The 21963-nt window shown below is 38.0% G+C and overlaps 1 long non-coding RNA gene across 1 annotated transcript; it reads right to left on the bottom strand.

The window, feature by feature from the left end:
* Positions 1-15381: 15381 nt before the first annotated feature.
* LOC145789746 (uncharacterized) lies at positions 15382-16799 on the bottom strand. Its single transcript, XR_014328031.1, has 3 exons — positions 15926-16799; positions 15766-15838; positions 15382-15515 (listed from the first exon to the last, which is right to left on the bottom strand). It is a non-coding gene; the product is annotated as an uncharacterized LOC145789746 (long non-coding RNA).
* Positions 16800-21963: the final 5164 nt, after the last annotated feature.

Genomic DNA, 21963 nt, shown 5'->3' with positions numbered 1-21963 from the left:
TCTACCTCGATGCAAGAGGGTTTTCACCCCACTCTTTATGCCTTTGTCTAAAGCTCTAGGGGTCCTACTCAGGAAAGGACATCTGAAACCGTTAGAACAACGGCCCCTACCCGATCCTCTCCTTACAAAGCATGGCCCGGCTAAGTATTGTGCCTTCCATCAACAAACCGGTCATGACACCGACAGTTGTGTCTGTCTTCGCCACGAGATACAAAATCTGATCGACAATGAGGTCATCGTCGCACCAAGCTCTGCAAAGTCTATTGGCACTTGATCAGTGAACTTGTGGGGGGATAATGTGATGTGATCAGAGGTTGGACCACCTGCGGGCGGCACTCAGTTTACTCCAGATGTGGTGTATGGCACGCACTATTTTGAGCATTTGTGAATGCTAGTTTTGTACATTCTGACTTGGGTATTGGGTCAGTCTTGTTGTGTTGTTTTGAGTCTGTTTTGAGTCAGTCCTTTTGTTTCGAGGTCTGTCTTGTCGTATCGAGTCAGTCCTGTTGTGTAGGAGTCGGGTGATTCCGGGGGTGTTACCTCGGACATCACTATCTTGTTTTGTGTTTGTCTTTTTGCTATCTTTTGAGTCTGTTTCTGCCTTGGAGCCAATTATGCCAACAGATTTGAATGGAACAGTAGTGATTTTCACACTCTTGTGTTTGCTTCTACCGTGTGCCAGTTGTGCCGGAAGTTTGAATGAAATGACAGTGCTCTTCGCCTGCCTTTTTTATGCCTTTGAAGTCAGTGTAATGACCTAAGTTTTTCAAAACTTTTTTCGAAACATTGTGATGAAAACGAAGAGGAAGGAATTCCTCAGGTTTTGCAAAACTTGATCAATTGAGAGAAAGAGAGGCATGCTAAGCCCTTAATGATTGAGATCATGCTTGTTAATGTGAGTACTGAGAACGACCCTGGCTTGATCCAGATTGGTTCTACACTGTCTTCGGCGCGAGCGATTTGTCGCTTTCTTAAAAAATTTTAAAAAATATTTTGCGCGGTCCTGCGAAGACTTGTGTGGGATCGCTCTTGAGATTGTGCAGCTTAGGATCGCTCTCAGCCTCGAGATTCGACCCCCCACTTTCAAACCTTGAACCTATGTTCAGAACGTTCAACGGTCAACCCTACGTGAGGCCTGTGTGGTCATTTTGAAGCAGCCCTCGAACAAGAGGCACCAAAGTCAGATCAAGAAGATCAGATCAAAGGAAGCTTGTAAAGCTAGATCAGAAGCCCCCCCTCAAACTAGGGGCAAAAATGTCAGATATGCTCGAAGAGCCGAAGATGGATCCTTCAGTAAATCAATACAACAGCCACTCTCCTGGATACGGATGGCTTCAAAACCCTAAAACCATTTGGCATGGACTTGTTACACTTTTACCCTTTAACAGGCTCGCTGGGCCGAAAATCTGGAAGGGCGACCCAGGCAAAAGTTAGAGCAAGAGAAAAAAGCAAAAAAAAAGCAAAAAAAAAATGCAAAAGAAAAGAAAAAAAGAAAGAAAAAAAATGCAAAATAAAGAAGAGAAAAAGAAATGAAAAAAATTGAAAAGAAAAGAAGAACAAAGCTCGCAAGGTCGAAAACCCGCAACGGGCGCCTTGGCAAAAGTTAGAGCCTAAAAAGGAGAGGATAATACCCGAGTGTACCTTACCCCGAACTACGTGAGGCTTGATTCCCATCTTTGGGATACGTAGGCAACTTCATTCTGAAGTCCAGCAGCAAAATACTTCCAATTCAACTGTGTCCATGTGATGGTTCTAGTCATCTTTGTCTTTTCTATATCCGGGAGTTCGGTTGCAATCATCGCTCTGAGGACTGATTACAATACACTACGGTGCCATTCAGACAAGGGGCAACTTTCCGTTGCCATTCAATGCACCGCGGTGTCATTCAAACAAGGGGCAACTTTCTGTTGCCATTCAATGCGCTGCGGTGCCGTTCAAACAAGGGGCAACTTTCCGTTGCCATGCAACTCTCTTCGAGCAAGGGGGCAATTTTGCTCCAAATCCGAGGTTGTGCATCTCAAGAGTAGGTTCCGTGCTTGTTAAGCATTGGCCGTTTGCAAAAATAGTTTTTGAGAATTTTTACTGAAGTTGACTAATTTTCTTGAAAATTGTTCCATCTTTTCCAAAAACTGGACAATTTCTTGGACCCAAAAAAGGAAAATTTTCTGTGCTCATAGCCTGACTTGCATGATCGAACAAGTGTGTTAATCTAACTCTCATATCGGTCAAAATTGTTTTAGTAGAAAACCAAAACAAAAAATGGTCAAAATGATGAACTAGGGGCACAGTTGAGTCAGGTGTCCTGTCTTTCCCTTATTATCAACATACCTGCCAGAAAGAGCACTCTACCTGCCAAGAAGGGCACCCCCGAAGCTGACCACAAAAGGGCAGAAAGCTTTCACATCCTTTGAGCAACGAGGTATCGAGCCAAGTGCGAAGCACAAACTGGAAAGGATCAAGATATTCCACTCCCTCATCTGGACAGATCTGATCACATCCAAACTCCCCAGCAAGGCATCGTCAACCGATGTCAATTGCAAATCTGCTGCACATCCAGCAGCATCGCAACCTCTCCGTGGGAGAAGATCACTGTTGTGAGCAGAAGAAGAGAATCTAGAAGAATGCTAGCGGCAAGAGCCCGTAACTCCTTGTTTATCCACCAACCACCTGGGGGAGGGATAAAAAATGAGAGATTGAAGAATAGAGAGATGTGCGCTGAGAGAAAAAGTGAGAAAAGGGCTTTTTCAGAAAAACAGAGATTGAGGGCCGAGTGATGTGAGAATCACAAATCAGAAAGAGTGGGAATAATACCCGGAGAAACTGGCTCCTCGTGCACTGAGAGGTCTCTCGTCTTTGTAACACGTCTGTGTGTCGTGTCTCTTGTTTTGTTTGTCTCGATTCTTGCTTTGAGTCGTTCCGAGTGTGTCTCGATGTGTTTAGGTTTTTTACCTTTTGTTTTTCGTTGATTGAGTCTTTTTCGCTGTGTTCAGTCGTAGGCTCAATACCCGGTTAAGAACTCATTTCTTAATTTCAAAAATAAAATCGTTTTGTGCTCAGAGTGCTGTGCCATTCTCCACATTTGTGCAAAAAAGGGAATTTGTTCTTTCGAAAACTGCAAGGTTCAACCCAGGTCATGTGAGAACAGTAAAATCAGGATCTATCTGAAGCTATATAGGTTCCGGACTGCAAAGCAAAAGAAAAGAGGGAAAATCGAAGCATCTGAGTGTGTTTCACCTTCAGCAAATTCCGTGATTGTACTCCAGATATACCTCTTCAGGCCTTGTCACTACTCCGAAGTATGGGTGTGCCTCTACCTCAAGCTGAAGATTAGGTCTGCTTCAAGCCAGAATGGCAATCAAAGTGCTCCCTCAGAAAACCAGTCCCTGCCAGAGGCATCTTGGTTGTGTTTACAATGAGTTCCTAGGAGACCAACTGCGACGGTGGAAACTAGAGTTCGAACGGCTATTACCTAGAACACAAAGGTTCGGGATTTCCGAGACTAAAGTCTGGTTTAAATACCCAGGGGTGTATCCCCGGCTTGAAATCTGTATGGTAGCCCCATAGATTGAGATAGCGTGTATGCACCTCAATTCTGGATACTGAACCAACCTAGTCTGTCACCCCGTTGGAGAATAGGGAAAGTTTTGAACATGGCCGGGAAAGAAAGGTAGTAACTGCGTTTTGGAAGTATAAGCAAGAGAAACCCACTTTTTAGCTCAAATTGTTTCTGCGGAAGTTTCAATTCATGTCTTCGATGCGTAGCTCATCGTCAGTTGGCATGCACAAGGTGTATCCTTTTGAAATATATTGTGAACCCTCCGAGAGGTAAATCGGAGGTTATGTTTGAATTGATCTTGTTAAGGCTTGTATTCCCTTATTCGGCATTTTGTTTCAAATATGCGTTGTCACGCACGTTCCACTTGCATTGTGATGTACGTTCCAATTGCATTGTTATGCACCCACTTCACTTGTATTGTGATGCACATTCCAATTGTATTGTTATGCACCCACTTCAATAGCATTGTTACGCTCATTCATTGCATTGATTTTGCACATCTATCTAGCATTGTCACGCTCATTACTTGCATTGTTATGCACCTTTTCACTTGCAATTATCATTCTTTCTCCTCGCGCGTGCGACGGGTTAGACCTTCTCTGGTTAAGAGCATTTGGAATACATTTCAATGCTCACACCATTCCGAAACACCGGGATACATCCCTATGTTTCTCTCTATTTTCGAAACACCGGGATACGTCCCTATGTTTCTCTCTCTTTTCGAAATACCGGGATACGTCCCTATGTTTCTCCTCTCTTTTCGAAACACCGGGATACGTCCCTACGTTTCTCTCTTTCCGAAACACCGGGATACGTCCCTACATTTCTCTCTTTCCGAAACACCGGGATACGTCCCTATGTTTCTCCTTTCTTTTGAAACACCGGGATACGTCCCTACGTTTCTCATTTTGAAACACTGGGATACGTCCCTATGTTTCTCTTCTTTTTTCGAAACACCGAGATACGTCCCTACATTTCTCTCTCTTTCTGAAACACCGGGATACGTCCCTATGTTTCTCCTCTCTTTTCAAAACACCGGGATAGGTCCCTACGTTTCTCTCTTTCCGAAACACCGGGATACGTCCCTACGTTTCCCTCTCTTTTCGAAACACCGGGATACGTCCCTATGTTTCTCTCTCTTTTCAAAACACCGGGATACGTCCCTACGTTTCTCTCTCTTTTCGAAACACCGGGATACGTCCCAATGTATCTCTCTCTTTCCGAAACACCGCGATACGTCCCTATTTTTCTCCTCTCTTTTCGAAACACCGGGATATATCCTTATGTTTCTCTTACCTTTCCGAAGCACCGGGATGCGTCCCTACGTTTCTTCTTCCATTCCAAAACACCGGGATACGTCCCTATGTTTCTCCTTTCTTTTGAAACACCGGGATACCTCCCTACGTTTCTCGCTCATTTTGAAACACCAGGATACGTCCCTACGTTTCTCTCTTTCTGAAACACCGGGATACGTCCCTATGTTTCTCCTTTCTTTTGAAACACCGGGATACGTCCCTATGTTTCTCTCTCTTTTCGAAACACCGGGATACGTCCCTACGTTTCTCTCTCTTTCCGAAACACCGGGATACGTCCCTAAGTTTCTTTCTCTTTCCGAAACACCGAGATACGTCCCTACATTTCTCTCTTTCCGAAACACCGGGATACGTCCCTATGTTTCTCCTCTCTTTTCAAAACACCGGGATATGTCCCTATGTTTCTCTCTTTCCGAAACACCGGGATACGTCCCTACGTTTCCCTCTCTTTTCGAAACACCGGGATACGTCCCTATGTTTCTCTCTCTTTTCAAAACACCGGGATACGTCCCTACGTTTCTCTCTCTTTTCGAAACACCGGGATACGTCCCAATGTATCTCTCTCTTTCCGAAACACCGCGATACGTCCCTATTTTTCTCCTCTCTTTTCGAAACACCGGGATATGTCCTTATGTTTCTCTTACCTTTCCGAAGCACCGGGATGCGTCCCTACGTTTCTTCTTCCATTCCAAAACACCGGGATACGTCCCTATGTTTCTCCTTTCTTTTGAAACACCAGGATACCTCCCTACGTTTCTCTCTCATTTTGAAACACCAGGATACGTCCCTACGTTTCTCTCTTTCTGAAACACCGGGATACGTCCCTATGTTTCTCCTTTCTTTTGAAACACCGGGATACGTCCCTATGTTTCTCTCTCTTTTCGAAACACCGGGATACGTCCCTACGTTTCTCTCTCTTTCCGAAACACCGGGATACATCCCTAAGTTTCTTTCTCTTTCCGAAACACCGAGATACGTCCCTACATTTCTCTCTTTCCGAAACACCGGGATACGTCCCTATGTTTCTCTCTCTTTTCGAAACACCGGGATACGTCCCTACGTTTCTCTCTCTTTCCGAAACACCGGCATACGTCCCTATGTTTCTCTCTCTTTTCGAAACACCGGGATACGTCCCTATGTTTCTCCTCTCTTTTCGAAACACCGGGATACGTCCCTACGTTTCTCTCTTTTCGAAACACCGGGATACGTCCCTACGTTTCTCTCTTTCCGAAACACCGGGATACATCCCTATGTTTCTCCTTTCTTTTGAAACACCGGGATACGTCCCTACGTTTCTCTCTCATTTTGAAACACCGGGATACGTCCCTATGTTTCTCCTCCCTTTTCGAAACATCGGGATACGTCCCTACGTTTCTCTCTCTTTCCGAAACACCGGCATACGTCCCTACGTTTCTCTCTCTTTCCGAAACACCGGGATGCGTCCCTTTGTTTCTCCTCTCTTTTCGAAACACCGGGATACGTCCCTACGTTTCTCTCTTTCCGAAACACCGGGATACGTCCCTATGTTTCTCTCTCTTTTCGAAATACCGGGATACGTCCCTATGTTTCTCTCTCTTTCCGAAACACCGGGATACGTCCCTATGTTTCTCCTCTCTTTCCGAAACACCGGGATACGTCCTTATGTTTCTCCTACCTTTCCGAAGCACCGGGATACGTCCCTATGTTTCTTCTTCCATTCCGAAACAACGGGATACGTCCCTATGTTTCTCCTACTTTTTCGAAGCACCGGGATACGTCCCTATGTTTCTTCTTCCATTCCGAAACAACGGGATACGTCCCTATGTTTCCCCTTCTTTTCCAAAGCACCGGGATACGTCCCTATGTTTCTTCTTCCATTCCGCAACAACGGGATACGTCCCTATGTTTCTCCTACTTTTCCGAAGCACCGGGATACGTCCCTATGTTTCTTCTTCCATTCCGAAACAACGGGATACGTCCCTATCTTTCTCCTACTTTTTCGAAGCACCGGGATATGTCCCTATGTTTCCCCTACTTTTCCGATGCACCGGGATACTTCCCTATGTTTCTTCTTCCATTCCGCAACAACGGGATACGTCCCTATGTTTCTCCTACTTTTCCGAAGCACCGGGATACGTCCCTATGTTTCTTCTTCCATTCCGAAATAACGGGATACATCCCTATGTTTCTCTTTCTATTCCGAAACAACGGGATACGTCCCTATGTTTCTCTTTCCATTCTGAAGCAACGGGATACGTCCCTATGTTTCTCTCTCTTTCCGAAACACCGGGATACGTCCCTATGTTTCTCCTCCTCTCCGAAACACCGGGATACGTCCCTAATCCTTGGGATACGTCCCTAACCTTTGGGATACGTCCCTAATCCTTGGGATACGTCCCTAATCCTCGGGATACGTCCCTATGTCTCTCCCTCTTCGGTTAAAAGTGTTCGGAATACGTTCCAAAGCTCACACCATTCCGAAACACCGGGATATGTCCCTATGTTTCTCCCTGTCCCATTTCCCCACACGATTTCAGTGTGTTTGGAATTCATCTTAGGTTGCATTGTCATGCACACCTCTTCACTTGCGTTGTCACGCACATTCCACTTGCATTGTTTTATCAAACCGGCTTCGCGAAGGCGTATAAGTCCAATTACAAGCCGGCTTCGCGTAGCGTATAAGTCCAATTATCAAAATCTTCCTGCATATCATTCGCATCCTGCCCCTGAACTACGCTGGTTTGATTCCTTACAAAGGGATACGTAGGCAGCCTGCGGGCACAACCATTCATTCATTTGTATTTTGTTTGTTTGTCCAAGTCTTCGGCCTCATCAAAAATGGGTCGTCTCTGGGCTTTGACATTCACTCACGTCATTTCATGACTCATGAGTTCTGTCAAAGAGGAGCAACTGTAGACACCCCATTTTTGACCGCCCTTAAGACTTGGGCGTTACTGATGGTTTACTTGGTGGAGAAAGGTGGGCAGGGCAAAAGTTTAGTTTCTTCGGCAAGGAGAGAGCCAAATCTCAACTTCACACCCCATTTTGGACCAAAGCTATTTTGGATGGTTTTTAGACTTTAAAACCTTCTCTTTCAAAACATTCTTGAAATAAAATTCCTACGATGCTCTAAAACTCACATTTTGTCAAATAATAAGCTTTTCGATAAACCGAGCAAGGACAAAGTGGAAATTAATGAAAGAGAGATGAAATCTTTGAAAAATCTTTCAAAACACCTTACTTAGGGGTTTGAAGTTGAGGAAAAGAGAAGAAGAGGGGGGAAACCAAGTTGGAGAAGAAGTTCGGCATGAATCCGGGTAGAAGAGGGTCGAGCAGCCCTCGCTAAATCAGGCTTATTCATCTGCATACTTGGATTTTAGCTATGAGTCCACCACCGTTGGAAAGCTTACTTCCGGGGCTTCATTTTTCACTCAAGAATCTCCTAAATCCAAGTTTGGAAGGGGGAGATATTATTGGTTGCAGTTGGGCATCATCCCGGTTGGACCGAAACTGAGCAACCTTCACCAAAACAAGTATAACTCTTTGCACAGTTGGAATTTTAATACAATGCTGGTGCCATTGGAAAGATTACTTCCGGGGCTTCAATTATGACACAAGATTGACCTGAAAAGGAGTTCATATGAAGAAGTTATGCCCGTTTGAAGTTAGACCTGCAGAGTAGATTTTCCCTGCCGGCCGGCCAGAACAGATGGCCGACCGACCAAATAGATGGCCGACCGGCCAAATAGATTGCCGACCGGCTAGTTAAAGTAGCTGACCGACCGATTTTGCTAGCCGACGACCTTCCGGAGTATTCTACAGATTGAATGGATGCCAGCTGTGCCAGCTATTCTCCACTCAACCCACTGTCCAGGGGGCTGCCTTTTGGGGGGAAATTTGAAATGGTTTCCCCCCCCCCATTTTCCCCCCTTTCCTTAGCCTCTCTCCCTCTATATAACCAGCCCTCCACCACCATTTTGAAGGGTTAGAAAAACCAGCTGGAGCATTGCATACAATCCTCCATATATCTCTCTCCATATCTTCTCCATTTTAGCTCCAAATTGCTTGGTTCTTGGCTCCTTTGCACACCAACCCCTAGCCTAACACCTCCATCATCAACCTAAGGAGCTTGGAGGCCATTTTTAGAGGCTAAGGGACTGGTTTTTTGTCCAAGAAGTTGCTGGTTTCGTTGGTCTACAAGGGTGAGCCTTTAACCCTCTTTTATCCCCCGTTTTTGCACAAGTTTTTAGCCTATCTTGCTTGCTGTTTTGAGCTTTGTGTATAACATAAAAAAATTCTGTTTTTTTGTGTTTAAGATACTTCATTAATGACACTTTTGTGTTTGGGGTCGTTTACCCCCTCTTAGGCCTTGTTTGGCCCCATTTTGTGCTATTTTTGGTGAGCTCCGGGACCACCTTGTTTGGACCTCCTCACCACTGAAGATTTCAGTGGTGAGGATGGTGGTTTAAGGTCCTAAGAAGGAGAGGGCCATCCCCTCTCCTTGTTGTCTTCAAAACATGCCATTTTAGCCTCATGTGTGAGCACCATTTTTAAGTTCATGTTGGCCATGTCTTAAGTGTTATTTGTGCTTATTTTGTCATAATATAGCACTTTTTTTAATTGGTTTAGACACACCATGCTTGCTTTTGCATACTTGTCTTGTAATGCCATGAATTGCCTTAACATGTGCCTAGCATTTAGACTTCCATGCTCACTTGTTTTGGCTTAGCTTTGTGAAGCTTTTGTGCATGAGTGGATGTTTTGAAAAGTGGGTGTGAAATTAATTTTCTAAAGTTGTAACCAATCAACACACTCAAACTAAATGGTAGAATTAAACTTCAAAAACTCTATTAAACAGAGCCTAAAGTGTGCAAAATTCAAAAAGGTTAATTAGGTATTTTTGAAAAAAAAATGTTGCTTGCATCATAAGCTCTGTTATTTTAACTCAACAATTGATTAATGGAGGGAATATTTTTTTTTTTTTTTTTGTGGTTATATAGGGTATCCTGAGTCAGCTTACGCGCACTGGACTGAGTCCCTATAGCCCGAACAAGCATTTGGAAACAGGGCTTACGTCCTGCGGTCTGGGGCTCCAAGGTATGCTTTTGTTGGATAGGGGATTCGAACCTGAGACTTGGGAGGGAGCAAACTTCTAAGTTCCAATCGTCACCCACTAAGCCAACCACCCTGCGGTTGGGACCAGTTGTTATGTGATTAAGAAATGGGATATTTAGCCAAAAGTCCCTCGTTGGTCTCTTTTAAAGTGAACAGAATAGTCTGAATTTTTTAAATTTGTAAGCCCCTTACTGAAGAAGTCCCTCATTCATCAAGTGCAAATAAATTTATTTATATTTTTTTATAGACAATCTTACTCTTAATAACTACTTTTATATTTCAAAGTTTAAAACGATATAAACTTTGGATCTATACATTGGTTTTTAATAAAATTAGTAATTTTAAAATTAAGATTTATTAAATAAGATTCATGTTGGCTATAGAATTTTTTTTAAAAAAAATTATAATTTTTTTCTCGTTGAAACTAACATCAACAGTAAAAATTTACTTTGATTCAAAATAAAATTTTACTGCTTACAAAAATTACGATGGTAATTTTTTTTTAAAAATAATTTCTTAATCAACCTTGATTTTATTTGATAGATCTTGATGAGAAGATTCTAAAAATATTAATTTTATTAAAAACCGACATCTAGATAAAAAAATTATCATTTTAAAGTTTAAAATATTAAATTAGTCAGTAAGGATATTTTGATAATAGTAGTGTGTGCTGAATTTTTCAAGAATTTTTTTTTGTACTTGTCCTTAATCCATTAAAGTTTTATTATGAGAGGGTCTTGACCAAATCCTCCATTAGAAATCTAAAAGGATGTGATGTAATTTCCCCCACGTGAGAAGATCATTTATATTTATAATTTATCCTATTCTTTTTTTATGTAAAAAATTGTATACAATATTTTTTTTATTAATTAATGTAACATATAATAATAAAATTTTAAAATTTAAAATAAGACTAAATTTAATACTAGCATATCAATGAGCAAACAATTTTATAAAATTTATTAATTTGTGTAATATTATCCTTATTATTTTATTTTATTTTATTTTTCTGAGTTACATGAATTACTTGAAGTGCTGCCAGGTGAAGTCAACTTGCGATTTAACTTCATAATTTTTTTTTTCCATGCTTGGCATTGTCCTGTGATTGATAGAAACTAGTGATATTCATTAGGGGAAATGATAACGCAGGGTGCATTTTATAAAAAAAAAAAAAAAAAAATTAAAATCAGTGATAAATTTTAATAATTAAAATTATAAATATATATTTTTATTAATTTGTAAATACCTTTCATAAATGTCACTTATGTGTTATTTCCCCTATTTATTATAGGGTTAATTACACTTTTTTACCTTTTTAATATGATCTAAATTTTATTTTAATCGTTACAATTTTAAATTGAATAATTTGGCCATTACATCTAAATTAAAAGTTAGATGTAAATTAAAAGTATAGTTTTAATTTGGTCATTCTATCTAAATTAAAAGTTAAAATTAATGATTTTGGGACCCTTGTTATTTTTTTAAGATATACACGTAAAAAAAATTAACAAAAATTTAGACAGAATGACTAAATTGAAACTGAATTTAAACTATAAAGACTACATTGTTCAAATTAAAATTAATAGGGACTAATATAAAATTTCAGTCACATATAAGAGTGAAAAGAAAAATTAACCTTTTATTATAAGGGCTAAATTACTCAGTGGTGTTTTGGGAAGTTGGTAAAAAGTTGACTTTTTGACTTTTTTGATGGCTTTTTTGGCAAAAAAACTGGGTTGTTTTGGATAAAAAAATTGACTTTTTTCACTAAAAAAGTTAAAAAGCCAAAAAACTGGCTTTTTACCAATCTTTCCAAAGTGCCCACTGTCGTGTTACAAGGATTTGTGCACCATTCCACAAGTATAAACCAAAAGAATAATGCTTGGGACCCCTTTTGGGGGTCACCCCCTCACCCCCTTTGCCACGTGGTAGGGGGTGATTGGAGAAGCAGGAAAAAAAAGAAAAAGAAAAAGAAAAGGTAACCAATGAGAGAGAGAGGGGGTCAAAGGGGGTGGGGGAAAAGGGGGGATGAATCATTACTCAAACCAAAAAGTCTTAAAAATTGACAATTATATTTTTTTAAATCTATCGCTAAAAATTGACAATTAGTGACTTTTTTTTTCAATTTGTCGCTAAAAAACAACAATTAGTGATAGTTTTTTTGTGACGATTTTCTAAACCAGTTGCTAAAAAAATGATAATTAATGATATTTTTCTGTGATGAGTTTTTCAAATAGTTGCTAAAAATTAACAATTAATAACACCTTTTATAAAAACATTGCTAAAAAAAATAAAATTTTGTAGTAATAATTAAAAGTAAATAGGACTCTTAGTGCACCAATAAATCAACCCATATTCTTAATAGTACTTTTCAATCATTCCCCCGTATAATTTCAAGTGCTCTTTTGCCCTAAACATAACCCTTCCAAACCATAGAGCCCATGGCCCAATAAGATTAAGGCCCACTATTATTAGTGGTCCAAAACAAAAACTGTATATAAAAAGTCAAGGTATACATTTCGGCTTGGCTTCTGTCCAGTCCTTAATCGGATTGGACCGTACTGTTGGGCCTATGGGGGCCCACCACGGGTCCCGTTTTGATCATCTGAACCGTTCAATGTGTAGAACTTATCGAGTACTATAAGCCTGTAAAAAATCACGTTAATCGGATATCGGTAGCTATGTGATCAAATCAGTTTTGTATTAAAAAAATGAACGGTGAATAAATTAACGGTTGACAAAAATCTGTTTTGATCATATAGCTATCAATATCCGATCAACGTATTTTTTTATAGGCATATAGTGCTCAACGAGTTCTACACATTGAACGGTTCAGATTATCAAAACGGGACCCATGGTGGGCCTCCACGGGCCCAACAGCACGGTTCAATCCGATTAAGGACTGGACAGAAACCATAGCCTACATTTAAAACCCTAAACTTTCACTACGTCAAAATTGGGTTTTAGCGGCGGTTTTTTACCGTCGTTAAAGGCTGTAAAACCGCCATTAAAGCCTTTAACGGCGGTATTAACGGCGGTTTCGTTACCGCCGTTTATGCGTGTGTCGGAAAAAGTGAAACCGTCGTAAAAAGGCAAATTACCGTCGTTAAAAGTCGACCAAAAACGGCGGTAATATAGGACCAAAAACGGCGGTTTTTTACCGCCGTAAATAGGTTCAAATTTTTCAAAAAATAATTCTTTCTTCTTGCACTCCCCAAGTTTTGAACCCAAGACCTCTCATCCACCAACACCAACCACTCTGCCATAGCCACTCTTCATGAAATATATTCCCTAAATAAATATTTAAACATTACTTTTACTTTATTGTAGATGGTTTCGCCGGAGCTCGCCGGAGTTTCGCCGGAGCACGCCGGAGTTTAGCCGGAGCTCCGCCGGCAAAGACCGCCGTCATTAACGGCGGTAATGATTGGGCATTAACGGCGGTTTTTTACCGCCGTTAAAAGTGGGTTTCATTACCGTCGTTAAAGACACTTTTAGTGGCGGTTTTTTAACGGCGGTAACGAAACCGCCGTTAATGATACATTAACGGCGGTATTAACGGCGGTTTTCGTTACCGCCGTTAATAGTACCTTTAACGGCGGTTTTCGTTACCGCCGTTAAAAAGACCGCCGTTAATGCCCTGTTTTGGCGTAGTGTTTCCATCTCTACTCTTTCTATACTTTCTATCTCTAACTCTACACCTCTAAGGCATCAAAGAGTGTTTGGCCGGTACCACACTAGTATTCCAAAAACTCACCTTATTTTCTCTTGTAGGTCATTGGATCAGATCGGAATCATATAAATTTGATTGTCATCCCATATTATAAAGCTTAAAAAGTTCAGATAGCCAAGTCAGTCTAAACCACAAAACTAGTAAAGTAATTGCGTTGGGGCTTTAAAATAATTTAAACCTTCATATTAAGTGGGTGATTCTATTTGCAACCAAACAGTAACTAAATACGGCTAATTAAAATTTTAAATTTTAAATTTCTATTCTACCCTAATGTAAATTTACTAATAAGGACAATATATATTAAATCCTAAAATATTTTTTTTTTTCTCTTCATATTCAAGTTTTTTGATCTTCTTCCCAAAATTTCAATTATTTTTTCATACTCTAAAACTCCAATTCATCCCAAAACTCACAATTATTATCATCATTGTTGTTTGTTATTTTATTATTGTTATTATTATTATTATTTTGTGGTGGGCATGAAACCTAGAGACTATGGAATTGACAGCTTCCTCAACACACTGCAGGAAAAATGACTTTTAGCGGCGTTTTAAAAACGCCGCTATATGTCTCAAAAACGCCACTAATTCCATTAGTGACGCTTACCACCAAACGCCGAGGACGCCGCCGTCGCTGTAAGTATATGACGCTTTAAAAACGTCGTGAAATTAGTATAGGCGGCGTTTATAAAAACGCCGCTAAATGTGGCAGCCGACGGTCACATGACGTCACACAGGCATTCGCGACGCTTCAAAAACGTTGTAATAGCTTTTTGTTATTTTAAAAATACAACTATGGTGGCGTTTTGAAAAACGCCGCAATAGATTTTTTTTTCTTTTTTTTTTTTTTAATCTATTAATTTGTCATATTTAACTTTAAAAATATACCTGTAAAATAGCAACAATAACATAACATTGTTTAAAGATCGAAATTTGATTAAATACTTGAATACTTCAACATGCTCCTGCAACAATAACATAACATTGTTCACCATCCTTCCTAGAAACATACATTTCATGTCAACAAAAAAAAATAAGCTTTCCTTACAAGCCTAAGAAAATCAGCATGTTGATAGTCAATTGCTCAAAAAAAAATTAGCTTTCCTTACAAGCCTAAGAAAATCAGCATAAGAACCATATGCTCTTCAAAACCTCTCAAAAATGATCCAATCCCCAGGTGTTCTGAAGCATACGCCAAAACTAGGCCTCCCACAAACATTAAACCTAACCTGCACGCATAGATAAGAAAGGAAAAAAAACACAATTATTGACTTGATCACAAACAAAAATAGCAAAACAGGGATTTTGGAATTGCACCTTAATTCAAGGGTCACTATGTAAATATTAACTACATATAGCATAACTGAGCCTCCGGAAAATAGAAACATAAGGCACTGCAAACATCAGAACATCAAAACATCTGCAAAATAATATTAGTGTTGGACAAAAACATATCTCATGTTTCCTGACATTGCCTTGAGTTTGAAAAGTTGTAAAGGCATTCGACTGATATCTATGACTTCCAGCTTAATGTTTAAAACAATAGACTTCAAACTCCCAAACCCAATTAAGGCAACTCAAAAGTAGAATCTTGTCAACAAATGTTTCTTGGAAACTAAAATCTTTCTGACTTACAATTTGAGAATCAAATCCATGTCTTGATGTTGATGAGCTCGAGTTTGTGCATGGAACTTCATATTTAAACAAACATAATTAAGAACCTCTCTCTTCCAGACATATTAAGATACCTGTGTAGTAGAGATGACAAGAACCAACCTCTAAGCAAGCAATTTTGAATTCATGAGGAGCTCTTCTGATGACTGCAAAATTTTGATAGGATAATCTCTCAGTGCACTAAATATATGCAAGATGTACATATTAATGGAAGCTATTTGCAGAGATTGCAAATCATTCCTATTCTTGTTTTCAGATAATGGATCAAACAATATAATTTGCAAAAAACCCAAAATGTGTGGATTGTTACACTTGCATGAAAATAAAGTTGCGGAATTTACAAAAATCAGGCAATTCATGAATGAGTTTCAATAAACAGAGCACTACACCAAGTACCTTCTCGAAACAAGGAAGGAAACAGTCCGTCAGGGGAAATAACAACAGGCCCTTCGGGTAAAGCCTTTCCATCCTGCAAAAGAGAGAAATAGAATCTGTGAGGAAACAGACAGCAGATAGCACCAATCACTTTCGTGACATTGACTCTCCATCTCATCACCTGCTTAAGGTTGAATAGGAATTCTCTAGTGTGATAGGCCTGTGAGATAGCACGTGTGCTTAGAAAAAGTAAATGATACCCATTTTCCTGCAATACGAAAGAACAGAACTGGTTAATGAAAATTTTTATCAATCTTGTCAGTAGAGATGTTTTTCAGAATTGTGATTCCAATTACACAATCAATCAGTAAATAATAGAACAAAAGCACACACGCAAAAACAAGACACAAGATATACGTGGTTTGGCAGAGTGTGCCTACATCTACTGCAGAAATGGAGAACAAATCCACTATACTCAATAAGGATTATAAGAAGACTTTCAACCTCTCAATGCAGCACAGTTTTCTATAACACTCTCTATGAAACCTTACCCAAAAAAGGCCCCTTACAGTACTCTAGAGTGAATGGTAAATACAAGACACCTCACAATAAGGTGGCTGCAAATGAAAATATTTATTTGAATTATGGAGTCATGAATTGCAATATGCATCATTACCTTAAACTGAAAAGAATAGATTAAAAATTACAAATAAAAAAACACATAAGAGGGATACATTCGAAGAGACTGCTAACATATCAAATCGCAAACAAAGGGACTGAAATGTAATCAAAACAACATTTAAACAATTGAGATATTTAAGCACAACAAAAAGTAAAGTTGCGATAGAAATGATGATTGACACACAATCTGACCTCACCTCCAACCCTAGAAGGAGATTCAAGACTGTAAACCCTAGGAGAAGAATCAGCGGAATGAAGATTTTGACAGAAAGAGAGAGAACTTCGACATCGAAATCGAGATTGTAGACAGTAGTGCTCACCTTAGTAGAAGATGCAGATGGTGGTGGTGGTGGTGGTGGAGCTTCGAAATCGAGAGAGAGAGAGAGAGAAAGAGAGAACTTCGAAATCGAAATCGAAATCGAAATCACTGAGCTGAAGAAGGTTGAATCGTATCTTCCAAATCGATATTGAAATCGATTCTGCTCTACGAAATCGAAATCACTCTGAGATTGGATCACCGAACTTTGATATCGAAATCACTTTAAGGGTTTAGAGAGAGCGAGCGAGCGAGATTCATACACTGGTGTTTCTCAGATTTGAGTGAGTGAAAGTGAGAAGAAGGGTTTCTCAGATTAGAATGAGGGTTTGAAGAGGGAGAGAGAGCGCGTGAGAGTGGGATACATTCGAAGGCGTTTCCAAAGGGGTTAAACGGTACCGTTTTATTTAATTAAAATGTGGGATACATTCGAAGGCGTTTTTAAACAGGGTAAACGGTACCTTGTTATTAAATTAAATTGCGACGTTTATAAAACGTCGTTAATATTAGAAAATGTGGCGTTTAAAAAAACGCCGTTAAAAAAAACGCCATTATATCACATATTTCTTGTAGTGACACTAACTTTTGACAAAGAGCTTGGCACTTCTTCCATTCACACCCGCATATTTTCAATAGCCATCCTAGCCAAAAGCTATGCTGCCTAATTTCCTGCCGTTTAACATGTGAAACTTGCGAATGGTAAACCCCGCAGCGCTGACTGTATGCTTCCAACATAGTCCCCAATAATAGAAAGATCTTCAGTTTGGGCCTCTACACAGTTGATGACAGTAAGAGAATTCAACTCTGTTATGTTTGGTTGGGAGATTTGAGAAGGAATTTGAAAAAAGAAAGAAAAAATATGTGTGAAATTAGGTAAAATGTAGGTATATTTTATTTATATTTTACTTATCTTCTTCTTCTTTTTTTTTTTTTTTTTTTTTAATTCCTTCCCAAATCTTTTAATTAAACACAACGTAAGTATATATCCCTGAGATCCAAATCCTTTGCCAACTTCACAACCTTCCAAGCACCAACCACTTCAATGATGGAGTCTTTGATGACAGTTAGAGGAAGATTTTTTTTTAAATTGATTTGTTTATTGTTTAGGTGTTATCATAAATTATAATTTTATTTTGATGGATAATTTGTGAAAAAATTATAGGGTGTATTGAGTTTAAATAATAACCTTAAGTAACTTAGTAGAGAGTACTGAGAAATTGAATCTACTGAATAATTTTTTAGGTGTAAATAAAATCTCCCATATTAAGTCCAAAATTAAAATATTTTTAATAGGCCTCAATTAAATGGAGTGCCCAAACCAAAGCCAAGGGCCCAAAAAAAGAAAGAAAGAAAGAAAGAATTCAGCTAGCTACCCCCAAACGTTAATTAATAATTTTGCAGTTTATTATGCTATTCATTGAAAATGATATGGCTGATAAGCTTGATTATGTAAGTTAAATTAATAATTTTACAGGAAAAAAATACAAGAACAGTGAAAATGTTTAAGTGAAATTTTGTTAAATTTAAATTAATTTGATATTATAGCTTCTTTTTTTTTTTTTTTTCTCATTGTATATTGGATTTTGCTAAACTATAAAATAACAAAATTATTATTATTATTATTATTATTATTATTATTATTATTATTATTATTATTTTCTCTTTTTGAGTTCTTGAAACAATTTCTCAAAATCTTAATAGGTTTTATTTTAGCTCCCTCTTCATAAGTTCATACTAGTATAAGGACATAAAAATATGACTTTAGAGTTTAAGAACATAAAAATATGACTTTAGAGTTTTAGTCCTTATATAGTATGCTGATTTTTTTTTTTTGACAAAACTACCCTTACTATTAGCACTTGAAATTTGGAAGATGAACATCATGTCCTTTTCAAAAATTTAAAATTTTAATAACTTTTAATATAGATCTTTGTTTGTTTATAAAATTTGTATTTTATAATCCTCTTGTTGAGATCTATCAACCAAAGCCAATGATGAATAAGAAGTTCTTTAAACAAAAAAGGAAAATTTGATGAAATTTCACTGTGTTTCACTTAGTGAAAATTTCAATCAATGGCTAAAAAATGAAAAATTAAAATCCAATTGCAAAAATTGAGTTCTTAATTTCAAATTTGGGCTAACAAATTAAAATTGAATGCTGCTAATTGTGAAGCTTAAAATTTCACTATGTCGAACACAGAGAAACGTCATTGTGTTTTCATTATGTCAACACCACACACAGTGAAATTTCTCTGTATCCAACATTCAATAAATGAAATTTCTTCTAATATAAAAATTCTCTATTAACATTTTTAGAGTCCTCTTGTCGATATCTATCAAATAAAACCTAAGATGAATATGAAATAATAATAAATGATTTTGATGAAATTTTCATTGACTTTGCTATTTTCGACGAGGCAAGTGAAATTTCACTAACAAAAGTAAAAAAGAAAAAAAGTGATTATGATTCCCTGAGCAATTCTGCAATTCAAATCAAACAACCACATGAAATGAAAAACCCTTGAGAGTCACAAAGCCACAATAAACAACACATAAAAGAAATTTACACATAATCACCTATTGATATGCACACTAGATATATCTACATATATGTACCTTGATATAGGGATTTGAGAGAAGAAAACAAGGATAGACATATTTATTAATTAGATTTAACATTGCAAAAACTCTACTGATCACAACTACCGCTTCTGTTCTTTACCTTGCACAACAGTCCCACCTCCTGAATGTGTTGTTGGTAAAGAAATCTTCATAGCAAGTCTTGTTATATGTGTATGAAAAGTCAAGGGTAAATGGTAAATAAATTAAACAGTTACAAAATAATTGTACTACAAATGATATTGTTTTTTGTGCAACTCTGTCACATAGAAAGAATTGCACCAAGCACAGGAATAAATTTACACCATGTATACAGAAGAGTTGCATGAAATTTTTAACTGTTCATCTATATAATAATAAAATTATCCAAATTATTAATTAATTTTTTTTAACATTATTAAAAACTGTTAATTAACTTGATAATTTATTAGTAAAATGACCTATCTGTTATGAAATTAGAAACCTTAGGGGGCATAATGTAATTTGTAGAACCACTGAGATTAATTTGTAATTTAAGTAAACCGCAACGGACGTGTTTGTAATTTTCCAAAAAAACAAAATGTCTTGTTAACTTATGTCCTTATACTAAAAGAGCTTAAAAAAGATTATACATTTTTTATTGCACCCACTTTATAGAATGTATAAGTTTTATGAGTTTTTGTCCCACCTAAAGTTCAAACTTTTGGATGGCTAGCATAGAAACACAAAATCAAGACATCTGTCTTTCTGTAAAGAATTGGTGTTCTTCAGGGGAATGTTTCTACCCTTTGTATCTTTTGCAAATTAGAATGTGAATCAGTGCAGCATATACTTCTTTCTTGCCCTTTTACTGGAAAATTTGGTCAGAAATGATGTCTTGGTGGGGTATTCAGTGGGTTTTACGAGGATCAGTCGAGGATCTATTTCATTGATGGGCTGAAGGTTGCTTCAAAAAGTTGGAAAGGAAGATTGGGAGAACCATCCTTCTAGCAGTTTCACGGTCAGTTTGGAAAGCATAGAAATGAATGTGCTTTTAGGGGATCTCAACCTGATCTATCTCAGCTTATTGATCTTATCAAAATCAGAATCCGGATCAAATCATCTCTGAGGACTTCTATTACTCAGTCAATGACTTCCTATTTAATTTCTAATTTCTGGAAAATCAGATTTTGTATTGGTGGACCATGAAGGCTGTTTGAAGCAGGGGCTGTAGCAGGAGCTGGCCTATTTTGCTTTTGTTGTAGGGATTAGTTTGGTGTCGGGCATCTGATTGGTGTTTTGGATTGAAGGCATAGACTCTGAGGTTGTTGGTATCGCTTTGTTTTGTTTTTAACTGTTTTTGGGGTGATTATTTGATACTATTGGAGCACAATCACGTAGTACTCCATGCTATTATGATTGGTAGAGAAGGCGAGGTATTATAATTTTGTGTTGGCATGTTCCGGGAGTACCCAATGATCACCCCTTCATTATCATATACCAGACTTGCATCATTTATTTTTGCCTCGTTCCAGTATTGTCACAAAAGAAGAGACACTCTTTGACCACCAAATATATGAAACATTTTGGTTTTATTGGCGGTGAATTTTCTCTCCCCTAAAATAATACAATAAGTACAATTCAAACACATATTAATAACAACATGAATTAGAGTAAATAATCCTTTCATTACATGAAGTTAATAATACAAAAGAGTTTAACAAAGTTAAATGCCCTATTGGCTTACATATTTCCAAGTTTTGACTTAATTACACAAAAAGCTATTACACATTTAGCTATAGACTTTACAAAAATATACAATTCAAATAAAGAGGCTCTTGCTCCCAAAATGTCCCTCCAAGCTATTGCCTTGGTAGAGGTAAGTCACCAACACCTAAAAATGTTATTCCCAAATAGGGTGAGCCACAGCCAGTAGAAATCATCTAGCATAAAATATGAAACTTAACAAAGGTATAAGCTCACTTTACACACACATCGTCAGTGATAGAGACATCCACAGTTATATAGTCATAAATTACCAATTTCCATTCATTTCATTACATGGACCAGTTTTATTATCTTTTTGACAATCTAAATGAGACTTCACTCATTAATTCTACAATCACATCAACAATGCATGAACACTTCAAACTTTTCTTTCATGGAAATTTCATCTGCGAGCAGCCGTTAAACGTGACCTATGTAAATGTAGGCTATACAAGTACTACAATTGCCATTTTACGGATATTTGTCTGTGGGCTAGGCATCCATGTATAATTTCGGGACTTTCACCCAGGACATTTCGGCCAACTTAATTATAATGGAGTCCATCATCTTTCTCCTCCCAAATAATCATTCATATATATGCAATGTATTTAAACACAACATCAAACAGTGGAGCACATCCCCTTTCCACTCCTACATAATCATACATGTACAATGTATATAAACATAGTCGTATTCAATGACAATTAACAAGAGATTAGTTTCAATTCATCTAGTCCCCAAGCAATTTCTACAACAATCATAACTATCCTCCACCGATAGCCCAATACAGTTATTTCTAAATAGATATTCAATCTCATGACAGATAATTTATTCAAATTTCCAAAGGATGAGTCAATACGTAACCAATCCCATCATTC

This window comes from Camellia sinensis, chromosome 1 (assembly GCF_055761805.1).
Source record: "Camellia sinensis isolate YWXY chromosome 1, ASM5576180v1, whole genome shotgun sequence".
NCBI lineage: Eukaryota > Viridiplantae > Streptophyta > Magnoliopsida > Ericales > Theaceae > Camellia > Camellia sinensis.
The sequence above is the reverse complement of the archived record's forward strand: the minus strand, read 5'-3'. Positions and strand labels throughout refer to the sequence as shown.